Source organism: Somniosus microcephalus, chromosome 7 (genome assembly GCF_052327205.1).
Source record: "Somniosus microcephalus isolate GS21.2 chromosome 7, FLI_Smic_1.0, whole genome shotgun sequence".
NCBI lineage: Eukaryota > Metazoa > Chordata > Chondrichthyes > Squaliformes > Somniosidae > Somniosus > Somniosus microcephalus.
The window spans coordinates 275353352-275365669 of NC_140993.1; the positions used below are offsets into that span (position 1 = coordinate 275353352).

At 43.7% G+C, this 12318-nt stretch overlaps 1 protein-coding gene across 22 annotated transcripts in view; it reads right to left on the reverse strand.

Annotated features, from left to right (window-relative positions):
- The window catches only part of LOC147115349 (cAMP-regulated phosphoprotein 21-like), a 789554-nt gene that overhangs the window by 496322 nt on the left and 280914 nt on the right, over positions 1-12318 (reverse strand). For 12 of the 22 annotated variants that reach the window (XM_085993841.1, XM_085993840.1, XM_085993839.1 and 9 more), the window contains exon 1: positions 698-804. The exons of the other annotated variants lie outside the window; for them this stretch is intronic. The gene's annotated coding sequence lies outside the window, so the exon portion shown is untranslated. Of the gene's footprint in view, positions 1-697; positions 805-12318 lie in introns of those variants that run through there. 22 annotated transcript variants of the gene reach the window in all.

Here is a 12318-nt window from a genome sequence, read left to right on the forward strand (position 1 = left end):
ACAAGGTCAATCCTGCCAAGCTAATAACTTTCCCAAACAAAATACATCAAATGCTGCACTACCGAGATGGAGATCTCCGGGGAACCAGCAGTCATCAACAGTACTTGCAAGCAAAAACCACCCACAGGTTCCATGGACATCTGTTCAAAGCAATGAGCTGAGATTAGACTTTATTTGTTTTACTTATTTGAAAGGGGTTGGGGAAAGGGTTGACCTGATCAATATTACCCTCACACACCACTTTCCCGGCATTAAAGTTGAACAAAATTACAAGGGTCGACAGAATAAGAAACAAAACCATAAAACTGTTTAGCAAGATCATTAAGTTCATACAGATACGTTGTTTAGTGAATTTAGATTTTTTGCTTCATTTTTGGAGTATATTCACCATCAAATCTTTCAACTTCAACAGATCAGCTGCAATATACGCACAAATGAAACAGTCTGCACGCTACTGGCAGTGATCTTACTGGTACACAGACATCCACATCTGCTCTCTTTCCAAACCACTGATCTTGGATACTATTACTGAACATTTCCCAGAGATCAGACTTCCAAGATGTCAACATGGGGCTCTATTAAGGATTATACTCCCTTAAAACCGTATGTAATATTCTCATTAAACATGACTGTCCGTCTAATTCCCCCTCCCCTAATTAAATACAAACTCCGATTTCAGCTTTAAAACATCACTCACCTCATAGACAAAGAATATATGAAGTTCAGAAACTAACAGAAATACAGACCCTTCCTGATATAATAGTGTGGACCATGCCAAACTGGCGACACGAGGGTATGCCAGATACCAAGTGCAATGCTGCACCAGCACCTGTTCCGAGGCATACACTGACAATCGGCCATTTGACTACCGTTAACCAATCACATTGAAGTACTGAAGTGGAACAGTTCTGGCTATCTCTAGGCTGTCTAGCTGTGTGCTTAAACAAGACTTTAATGTGTTCGCTTCATGTTCTTCAAAATTTTGCACACTATGGATTAGCAGCAGCTTCTGTAAATTACAGCACAAAAGTATAATACACTAATGTAACAACCTCATCCACTGTTAAGGAAAATTATTGTAAAATTAAGTATTTTCACATTTGCATTATAACTTGTTCCCAATGCTTTTCATTAAAAGCACCGTTTTCACAGTTTGCTACAGTTTAGTAACAATAAGTTCAACCGCAAATCATACTTTGTTGCAGATGGACCAATCCCAAATCATGTTAAAATGTGAATTTATATTCCCCACAAATGTATTAAGCTTTCCAAATACTGAAACTAAATCTTTTAGAGGAATTAACAGGTACCTACTTTCTGATAACAAGAAAGGGGATAAAAAGAACATGTGAACATCTTGCATCATCAATAACGAGATGTTTGGATAGAAGGAAAAAGGATTTCAGTTCTCAAAGTGAAACTTTTATTTAAAACATACCACATAAAACAGGACACAATTACAGCTTCTCTTCTGGGGGGCACCCTCAGCACTAGTTATCGTGTTCCTCCATATCCTGCTTTCTGGATCTTAGTTACATAAGGACTGATTGTAACCCTGGCTGACCGATAGAAATAGGCCGGGTGAGCGATCAAAATAGTGGCAGAGTGCTTATCCCTGTCTATCATACTGCCCGCAGCCATTTTAACCTCACACTTTTCGGAGACAGCTGAGGTACCCAACGCAGGTAACCCTGGGGCCTCATGAATATGTAAAAAATTGGGATCCTATGATGCAATTTCTACCCTGAAGGAATTTAGTTAAGAATCGCGGCAATCCCACCCAGTGCTGGACCTGCCAGTAAAACCTGCTGGCTTGCGGATCCCGGGCCAGAAAAGGCCCACAAATTAAGGAATTTATTTTTGTTCCCTTGTGCGCCAGGAGCTCTGGGCCCCACAAGGAAACCTTGGGCCTCCCCTGCCTCGGGCTTCCCTTCCCCCTCCCTGACCGTGATGTCCTCCAGACCACCCTCCCTGGCTCTTACCGTGACTGCGGGGGACGGTTTCCTTCGGGTCCCCGGCAGCAGTCTCCTGCCACTTAAAATTCTGCTGCCTGCTATCGCTACCTGCCAAGTTCAGGCAGATGTACCGCAGGAGTTAAAATCTCACGGGCTTCCTGCTGAGGGCTGCATGGTTTCCGCACAGCCTCGTCTCCAATCCACACAACTTCTGCTGAGAGTTAAAATCCAGGCTCTAATGTTTACATGAAATCATATTTAAACGATAAACTTGTAGGGAGGGAAGAGATCAGTTTTTTCTAGCTTTATTGGACCCCATAGCATCACTACGACATCGTGTCCTTTGGCAAAAATGTAAATATATATTCCACTAACTTTCAAACACCTACTGATTATGGTAGCTCTTGCTATAGTCTGTTAACTATACTACAATAGTGAAATAACAGAAGACTAGTGTATAATACAGCAGTTTCTTTGGGGCTGAACCCAAGAAACTCTACTTCCTAACTGTCCAACCGGAACAACACAATCCACATCTCAGCAGAACTCTTGTCTCCCAACGCTAACAGTGTACCAGCTGCCCATGTTATCCAGTGCTACAGAAAGTAAAATTACAGAAATCTGTTAAAGCTTATCAAAATGACAATGTTACAATTCTGCTATATTTCCCGCACCACCACCCCCCCCAGCAAAGTGCGAGAAATCCATGATTAAAAAGGACAGTAAGAAGTGCAATAGTAAAGTGTCTTTTAAAACACTATTTACAGTACATCGCTCAGATAGCTGTTTCACAAGCTGCACATATCACAGTAGTCTTGGCAGCACACCGCCTGTATGTTGAAGAGCTCAGTACCACCTCTTCAGAGGCAATTAGCACAATGGGATAATAGACTGTCCATCTGTAGGCCCTGTCTGCTACAGAAAGAGCACCATTTCAGAAACCTTGACAATGCTTATTGTCCTTATGAGCAACAGATAACAGGATACATCTTAGAATGCCACCACATAACCCTGTGGCATTCAGCTTATTTCCAAATGTCAAACCATCGTGTAGTAGGTGGTGTCATAGGATTCCATTAACCAATCACTGGCTTTTCAGTTTTTATCAATCTTGAAATCCAGGTATCTGGTCTCACTGCTAAACCAAATTCAACCCTAAGTCTTGAAAGTGCACATGAAGACTGTGCAGAAGAGATTCACTGAGACAATACCAGGGATGAGAGGCTTTATTTAGAACAAAGAAGGTTGAGAGGAGATCTAATAGAGATGTTCAACATTGTGAGAAGCCATAAAGGTTAATAAGGAAAAACTATTTCCACAAGTCAGTGAGACAGTAACTAGAGGGCATAAGTTTAAAACAAAAGCAAAATACCGCAAATGCTGGAAGTCTGAAATAAAAACAGAAAATGCTGGAAATACTCAGCAGGTCAGGCAGCATCGTTGGACAGAGAAACAGAGTTAACGTTTCAGGTCGATGAACTTTCATCAGAACTGGAAAAAGTTAGAGATGTAACAGGTTTTAAGCAAGTACAGAGACAGGGAAAGGGGGGAGGGGAGGAAAGAACAAAAGGGAAGGTCTGTGATAGGGTGGAAGGCAGGAGAGATTAAATGACAAAAGGGATGATGGTGAAAGGCAAAAGGGGATGCTAATGGCACAAGAAGCAAAAGATGGGTCTAGAAGATTCAAGGTGATTGGCAAAAGAACCAAAGGCAACATGAAGAAAAACTTTTTTTTACTCAGTGAGTGGTTAGGATCTGGAATGCACGGCCTGAGAGGGTGGTGGAGGCAGATTCAATCATGGCTTTCAAAAGGGAATTGGATAAGTGAAGGAAAAAAAATTTGCAAGGTTACAGGGAAAAGGTGGGGGAGTGGGACTAGCTGAAGTGCTCTTGCAGAGAGCCGGCACGGGCTCGATGGGCCGAATGGCCTCCTTCTGTGCTGTAACCATTCTATGATTCTAAGGAGGAGGTGTAAATGGGAATAGCAGAATCATTACCAATAGCTGCCGTCTGAACAAGTGGGCCAGTGTTTATGATCTGGAATTGTTGAACTCAATGTTGAGTCCGGAAGGTTGGAAAGTGTCTAATCAAAGGCGAGTTTTCATAGATACCTGATCAAACACAAAAAGGAAAACGGAAAGCAATGAAGGTGAACAAGGTAAGAGAGACAAAAGGAAAACCTGTCAGAGAGAAGAGCAGAACAGAGTGAGAGGTTAAAACATTTTTTTTTTTTTTTAGGTAGAGGGCTGTTAGGACGTAGAATACCTGGAACCAGAATCTATAAAATCTTTCAATAAAGAAGTAAATAACTATTTGGCAAGATAAAATGTAAAAAGATATGGGGAAAGTGCAACCGAATAGGACAAAGTGGATAGCTCTGTCAGAGAGCAGGCACAGGCATGATGGGCAGAATGGCCTCCTACTTTGCTGCAAAATTCCATCATTTAAATGTATGTGCAATCTTCGCTAGTCTGCTGGATAACAGAGATCACCCCACCCCCAAAACCACCAGGGATGGGTATGTACCTGTACACATAACCTCCAGACCATCCAGAAACTAAGGCAGGAATTTTGCCGGCGCTCAGTGGACGGGACGGGTCGCGGGTCAGCTGTGAAATTTAAAATGATTGACAGCGGGTCGGGAACCCACTGTCCAAACGCGCACACTGAACTTTCCCGATGTCGGGTCTGCCAGCGCTGATCAGACCGGACACGCAGCGGTGGGGGAGCCAATTAAAATTAGTGGCTAGTTTACAGCCACTTAACAATGCTTTTTTCCCAGCTTTTTGAATTTGACAGGTCACCCACCGGTTTCCCCACTGTGCCTAGACCCAGTCTGTGATGCTGAGGCAGGAGGCCACTTACCATTGTTTCTGCTGTTGAGTTGACAGCTTTAAATGTCAAATCAAAGCTCCCAGCTGATTGAGAAATGTTCCCTTAGCCACTAGCTTCTCTAAACTGCATTTCCACTACAGGTTCAGAATGCTGCAAGTCTTTACACAAGTCTCCATCCAGTCTGACCTCATTACCACTCCCACCATTGACAGATCGCTTCTGTCATCTATTCCATCAGCATCAGTGCCCTTTGTACTCTCTCACCTTGTTCCTCAGAATCACACCACAATCAGCCCAAACACCAGCATCACCAGCAGCACCAATCTTCTCCGCAATCACCTGATGCTGGACAGGAGACAGGGCATCAGCACCCGACCATATTGCTGCCCGGGACGCCAGGGATGGCCTCACCATGGCCAGATTTACTTCACTTGACGCCGTACACCCCGATTGCAACATGATGCGCCAGGTTGGCACCACCCCACACCAACACCATAAAGCATTCCTACAATGCCCAAGCCATTCCTTTCACACTCCTGACCATTGCGGGACGTACTGTTACATCTCACCATTCACTGTAACTCACTAAGTCACTTCCAAAGGTGCACACAAATCTGTCGAAGAACGCAAAGTACTGAAAATAAAGATTTCAATGTTTGACAGCATATTAACAGAAACTTCACATGAACATTGGCTAAAACACACAAGTACTTACCCTTGTGTGTTGTTAGTTGGTATGACTGGACTAGGATGAGGGCGAGTGTGAGGGGTGGCTAGTGAGATGGGGAAGTGATAATGTAGACAGAAAGGGATGGGTGGAGGTGCAAGGTAAGTTGGTGTGAGTAAGGATGTGCAGGAGTAGGGTAGGGAAGGCAGAGTAATGGGGATGTGATGAGTGGCACAGCAGGATGAGGTTGAGTGTGGCTTTGCAGTAACATTTCATGATCTACTGAGATCATTGAAAGGTTTGCGCCACTGCAGCCAGGTTCTCCTGACCACATCCCTGCTTGTGCCCTCCAATGCAATGTGCAAGCAGGCTGCATTGGTCTCCTGGGGAGGTCTCTTCCGCCCATTGGAATGGAAGAGAACCTCCCTGCGTGCTGTGACTCCCTCCATAAGCATATGGAGGGAGTCATGGGAGAGCCTGGGTGCAGTCCTGCACCTTTGTGTAGTGCTTGTCAGTGTTTGCAGCATCTCAATGCTGTAAAACACTGACAGCACAAATATTAAAGTAAATTTGCACATGGTTCCTTTAAGGAAACCGGCTGATGATGCGTCATCAAACGAATCGCTTCCTCTAACTGGCCGTGAAACGCGCTGGGCGGGCTTCACAAGCCCAATCAGGAGAAAGTCATGTTAGAGGCTGGGATGGAGACAGGAGCGGGGCCACAACCCGCCACCGACGTCGCCCGCCATGAACCCACCGAGGTAGGGAAAATCGCAGCCTAAATTAAAATACATACATCACCATGGCTGAACACAGAAAAAGACATGACATATTGTAACAAATGTTCCTTTGTTCTCAGAGCAGGTGGGGAATGTTGACTCTAAGGTGCTAATGGCTGCATAGGTGAGAACACAGATTCTTGCTGTTTCCTGGATGAGACAGTGACTCATATCGTGAATATGTCCAAACAGGCACAATGTACAATTCTCACACAAATGTCTGTTTCTCCTGATGGGTTCATGTGAAAGTTGTTTTGTTTGATAACGCTCCTGTGAAGCACCTTGGGACGTTTTACTGCGTTAAAGGCGCTATATAAATACAAGTTGTTGTTGTTTAATGGTTATGAGGAAAAATGAATTATGTAAATCTTTTAAAAGCAGGGATCAAGAATGAGTTAAAAGTTTAAATGGGTTTAAAGTAACCGGCACGATGAAAGAATGGCCTCCTTTTAGGCTCTATAATTCTATGAGGTTTGTTTTGATGAGCGCAGCGTGTTAAAAATGCCAATATATGTATTTAGCGATCACCTGCTTCTCAGCCACAAATGGAGTTTGCAATTGGTGTGTGTCGGCCTCTGAAAACAATCAATTATCCATGTCAATTGAGTACAATCTAGAAGAAAAAAGGAAAAGAAAAAACTTGCATTTATATGGCGCCTTTCAGGAAATCCCAAAGCGCTGCACAACTAACAGATTTCTTTAAAAGTAGTCACTGTTCTTATGTAAAGAAACAGCAGCCAATTTGCTCATAGCAAGACCTCTGAGACAGCAAAGAGATATATGACCAATTAATCTCTTGTGGTGATGTTGGTTGGGGGATGAATGTTAGCCAGGACATCAGGAGAACTCCCTGCTTTTCTTTGAGAAAGTTTAATGAGATCTTTTATGTCCACCCAAACAAACAGAGAGGGTCTCAGTTTAACATTTCATCCAAAAAACATCACTTCTGGCAATTTTGTACTCCTTTAATACTGCACTGACGTGACAGATTCACATGTCACACTAGCTGCAAACCACGTTATGTGCTGAAATCCTGTTGGCTTGTTCTCTCTACACAGTTGCGGCCGGACCTATTTTTTTATTATTGTCTTTTGTTTGTTTTTTGTTTTTCATACAGACCCCAGCATCTGCAACATTTGACCCCTAGTGACCCCACCTCATTGTTCTTTGATGTAATGTTTTCCTGACTGACCTGGTTGGACACCATTCACACCTTTGATTGCTGTGATTATCACACCTCGGCAGAGAGATAAAGGGCAGTTAGAAAGATTACCTGTAATCATCTGGCAGTGTTCTCTGACTATATAAGCTGTGCCTATATGCATCTCTTCACTTCACTTGACGAAGGAGCAGTGCTCCGAAAGCTTGTGATTTCACATAAAGCTGTTGGACTATAACCTGGTGTTGTGTGACTTCTCACATCTGTCCACCCCAGTCCAACACCGGCATCTCCACATCAGAAATCCTGTAAGGTAGCATGAAATCACAATCTTCTGATTTAAATCAGGGAATACTGCTACTCATCACTGTAAACTCATCCTTTGTGCACTCGTGTTGAGCTATGTAGCATCTGCCTAATGTCTTTGCTTCTGTGAATCATCTAATCATAAATAAATTTAATCAATAGTGTTAGCTTGAATAAAGTGACTTTGATACTTGCTGCCTTCCGATTGACAGGCAATGTAGTGAGGATGCTATACAAATTCCAATGTGCAGTGTTACTACTAAATAAAGTGCTCGTTAACCCAGAGCTACTCAACCCAAGAAAGATGCACCCGTATCATGAGGAGTAATGTGATCTGCTAGGCACAACTATTGAAGGAGAAACTGTGTGTAGAAAACGCCGCATTGTCGAATTGCGTTATTGTTACTATACGTTTTATTTTTCAGGAAGCCCATCCACAGGCCGTGATTGAGCATCGCCTTCAGGAAACCCATCCACAGACCATCACTGAGCATCTCCTTCAGGAAGACCATCCACGGGCCATCATTGAGCATCTCCTTCAGGAAGCTTATCCACAGGCCGTCATTGAGCATCTCCTTCAGGAAACCCATCCACAGGCCGTCATTGAGCATCTCCTTCAGGAAACCCATCCACAGGCCATCACTGAGCATCTCCTTCAGGAAGCCCATCCACGGGCCGTCATTGAGCATCTCCTTCAGGAAACCCATCCACAGGCCATCATTGAGCATCTCCTTCAGGAAACCCATCCACAGACCATCACTGAGCATCTCCTTCAGGAAGACCATCCACGGGCAGTCATTGAGCATCTCCTTCAGGAAGCTTATCCATAAACCGTCATTGAGCATCTCCTTCAGGAAACCCATCCTAAGCTACCAGCTCACATGAATTATTGGCCCGGAATTTGCGGTCAGAAGCGAAGTGAAGGCGCTCGCTGCTGGCCCTGAAGTACGCTCCACACAAGGATCTCGCAATCAGTGTGTTGAGAACGTCGGTTTCTCTGATCTACAATTCAATTCAAAGGAATTTAGTGGGGATCCGCCAGTGTGAGCTGCTGTGACAGCAACAGGCTGTCTAAGCAGCCAATCAAAAGGCAGAATTCTCACAAACAGCGAACAAGGAAGTGAGTAAGCCCATAAAATTCTAACTTTTTAAAGTAACCTTTTAATTACCAATTACAGTTGTATTTAAATGTGTGCCCTTTAATATCTAGAAAATTCTTTTAAAGTTTCAGTTTTCAAGTAATTAGAACCAATAATTGTTTTATTGTGAGAAAAAAACTGATCTGCGTTTCATATTCTGCCAATTTGAAGAGGGTGGTATTACAATCGGAGCCCTTGGTTATTCCAGTGTGTAGATTACTGGAAAGTAGGGTAATTGCTAATCCCACAGGTCATGCTCAAAGCAGGTCATCAATAAAAATACAAGATCCGTTTACAGAGTTACTGTGAAAGCTGAAATTGATCTAATTGATGTTGCAATTGGACTGAAATAAAAATAAAACACCAGAGCGTAATGCCAGAGACCGAGTCAGCACAATCTGAGCCACTGTCCTAAAGAGCACTCCAACTTAAGTACACAAACTGGAGATAGAGGCAAAAAATATCAGTTGGACTTACTCAAGCATGAGGCTAACAAGAAGAGACAGCAGCTGCAGCATAAGGCAGAGCACAAGTGGATGCCAATGAAAAGGAGAAGCAATGGCAGCATGATCGCAAATTGAACAAAATGCAATAGAAATTCAAGATGCATAGAAAGTTGTGGTTAGAGGGAGAAAATGTGAAGTATTTCAAGGATTTAAGTGAATTACTGTTGAGAAGTCATTTTCTAAAATCTGAGTACTTTTGTTGGTCCAAACCTTTAAGCATTTGGGCTTGGAGTTTCCGCTAGGGGCGCAAAATGCGCCCAGAATGCGCTATAGACACAGCGCTGGGTTTTCTGAGGTGAAGTTACGCTCAAGTTTCCACCCAAACACATTAGCATAAACCCAAACATAAAATCCCCCATGAATCAGTGCAATCAAGGAGTGTAATTGATTGTAATTGAATCGTGACTAGAACAGGGCATACCCGAGCACCACACAGGAGTGGGAATGCCAGGAAATGAGTCATCAATTGTTATCTTCCAAGGCACATTGCTCCAGGGGGGAAGATAAATGACGTGCATCCAAATGCAATTGTTACTTTTGTTTTCTTTTGTTAAATCACAAGTCTGGACATAATTTGTTTGGGAAATAAATTGATATGAGTTATTGTTCAGGCACTCGGGAAGGGAAATGTATCTGAAATTAAGGGGATAATCAAATTTTGTTTTTGAAAAGGTCCAGTCTACGTAGTTCCGTCCAAACTGTGTGTTAAAAAAAATTTTTTGGGGGGGGAGAGACCGTTGTGTTAAAGGTAACGAACGTCCCTCATCTGCAGAATGAATTCCTCTCTGGCAAATTTTGAGTAATAAAGACATCCAGGATTTGGTGGCGAATTGCCTGACTAATAAGACATCTTCGTATAAGGAAGCAGTTGAATACTTCCAGAGACGAGTGGACGACAAAAAAAGTAGATAAAAGAGAGAAAGATAGACTTTTGATAGACTGAAGAAAGATTTAGAAGACGCCAGAGGCACTTTGAGAGAAGCAATTAAACAATCACAGAGAGACAGACCATTCTCGGCGTAAATTGAAGATATGAATTAGAGGGAAAATTGGGGAAACAAAAAGCCCTAGTCTCGGCGATCAGTCTTGGGATGGATCCGGATCAATATGGAGAAGAAACAATCAGGTAACACCCTGCCAGGATTGGAGCAGCAATTGAGTAAATTAGTGGTTCTAATGATGACTGCAATGGCTGCAAGAGCGGCAGTTGCTGCTATATTCCAGGCATCTGCTTCAGTACCTCCACCTGAGGGCCCGTCAAATCAGAATAATGCATGACCGACTTCAGGCCCCCATCAAAAGTCGGATGTGGGGTTCCGACGCAATGGTCATGGCAGACCGGTGATCTCTGTCGTTTTAGAAGGGGGCCAGCGACAGATTATGTTAATAGATACCAGATCCACCGTAATCATTGTACATACCCCACTCCCTGAATGCCATAGCATGGCCGGAGGGGAACAATTTTTGCTTAAAGGCTTTGATGGTTCTCTAACTACGGCTGTTTTTAAAGGAGGACCCTCTAGGCTTAACCTGGATGGTCTGATTTGCATAACACCATCTACCGTATATGTGTACTCCAGATGAGAAAGAGATTTTAGGGATGGATACGTTGGGGAGATACGACGTTGTGATTGACTATGCGAATAATTGTGTGGTTCGGGAGCGAGAATGACGACGGGCGAGGTGCAGTAGAAATATCAGATGTCCACTCAGTCGTTGCATTTAAAAAGCAAGTTACAGGATACGAGTTGCCCGAACACTCTAACCCATAGATTGCTAATCTCATTCGTCGGTATAGCGTGGTCTTTGCTAAGAGTAAACATGATTGTGGGCGCTTAGAGGGTGAGGAGTCCATTAATGGACCCCCGCATCCATTGGGCAAACAGTATCCTATGCCAAGAGAGAGTTATCCCTACCTCAGAGGCACCATTGAATCATTGACACAGCAAGGTGTTATTCGAGCTGGCACTTTTACAACAAACTCCCCTGCTTGGCCTGTACGAAAGCCCGATGATAGTTGGTGGCTAACAATCGATTATAGAAACATAGAAGATAGGAGCAGGAGTAGGCCATTCGGCCCCTTGAGCCTGCTCCACCATTAAATGAGATCATGGCTGATCATCCAAATTCAGTACCCTGTCCCTGCTTTCTCCCCATATCCCTTGATCCCTTTAGCCTTAAGAAATATATCTAACTCCTTCTTGAATATAGTTAATAAGTTGGCCTTAACTGCCTTGTGTGGTAGAGAATTCCACAGGTTCACCACTCTCTGGGTGAAGAAATTCCTCCTCATCTCAGTCCTAAATGGCTTACCCCTTATCCTTAGACTGTGACCCCTGGTTCTGGAATCCCCGGCCATCGGGAACATCCTTCCTGCATCTAGTCTGTCTAGTCCTGTTAGAATTTTATAAGTTTCAATGAGATCCCCTCTCATTCTTCTAAACTCTAGCGAATATAAGCCTAATCAACCCAATCTCTCCTCATACGTCATTCCTGCCATCCCAGATATCAGTCTGGTGAATCTTCGCTGCACTCCCTCCATGGCAAGAACATCCTTCCTCAGATAAGGCGACCAAAACTGCACACAATACTCAAGGTGTGGTTTCACCAAGGCCCTGTACAACTGCAACAAGACATCCTTGCTCCTGTACTCAAATCCTCTCGCTATGAAGGCCAACATACCATTTGCCTTCTTAACCGCCTGCTGCACCTGCATGTTTACCTTCAGCGACTGGTGCACAAGGACACCCAGGTCTCGTTGCACTTCCCTTTTTCCCAATCTACTGCCGTTCAGATAATAATCTGCCTTCCTGTTTGCCACCAAAGTGGATAACCTCGCATTTATCCACATTATATTGCATCTGCCATGCATCTGACCAATGACCCAACCTGTCCAAATCATCCTGGAGTTTCTCGGCATCCTCCTCACAGCACACACGCCCACCCAGCTTTGTGTCGTCTGCAAACTTGGA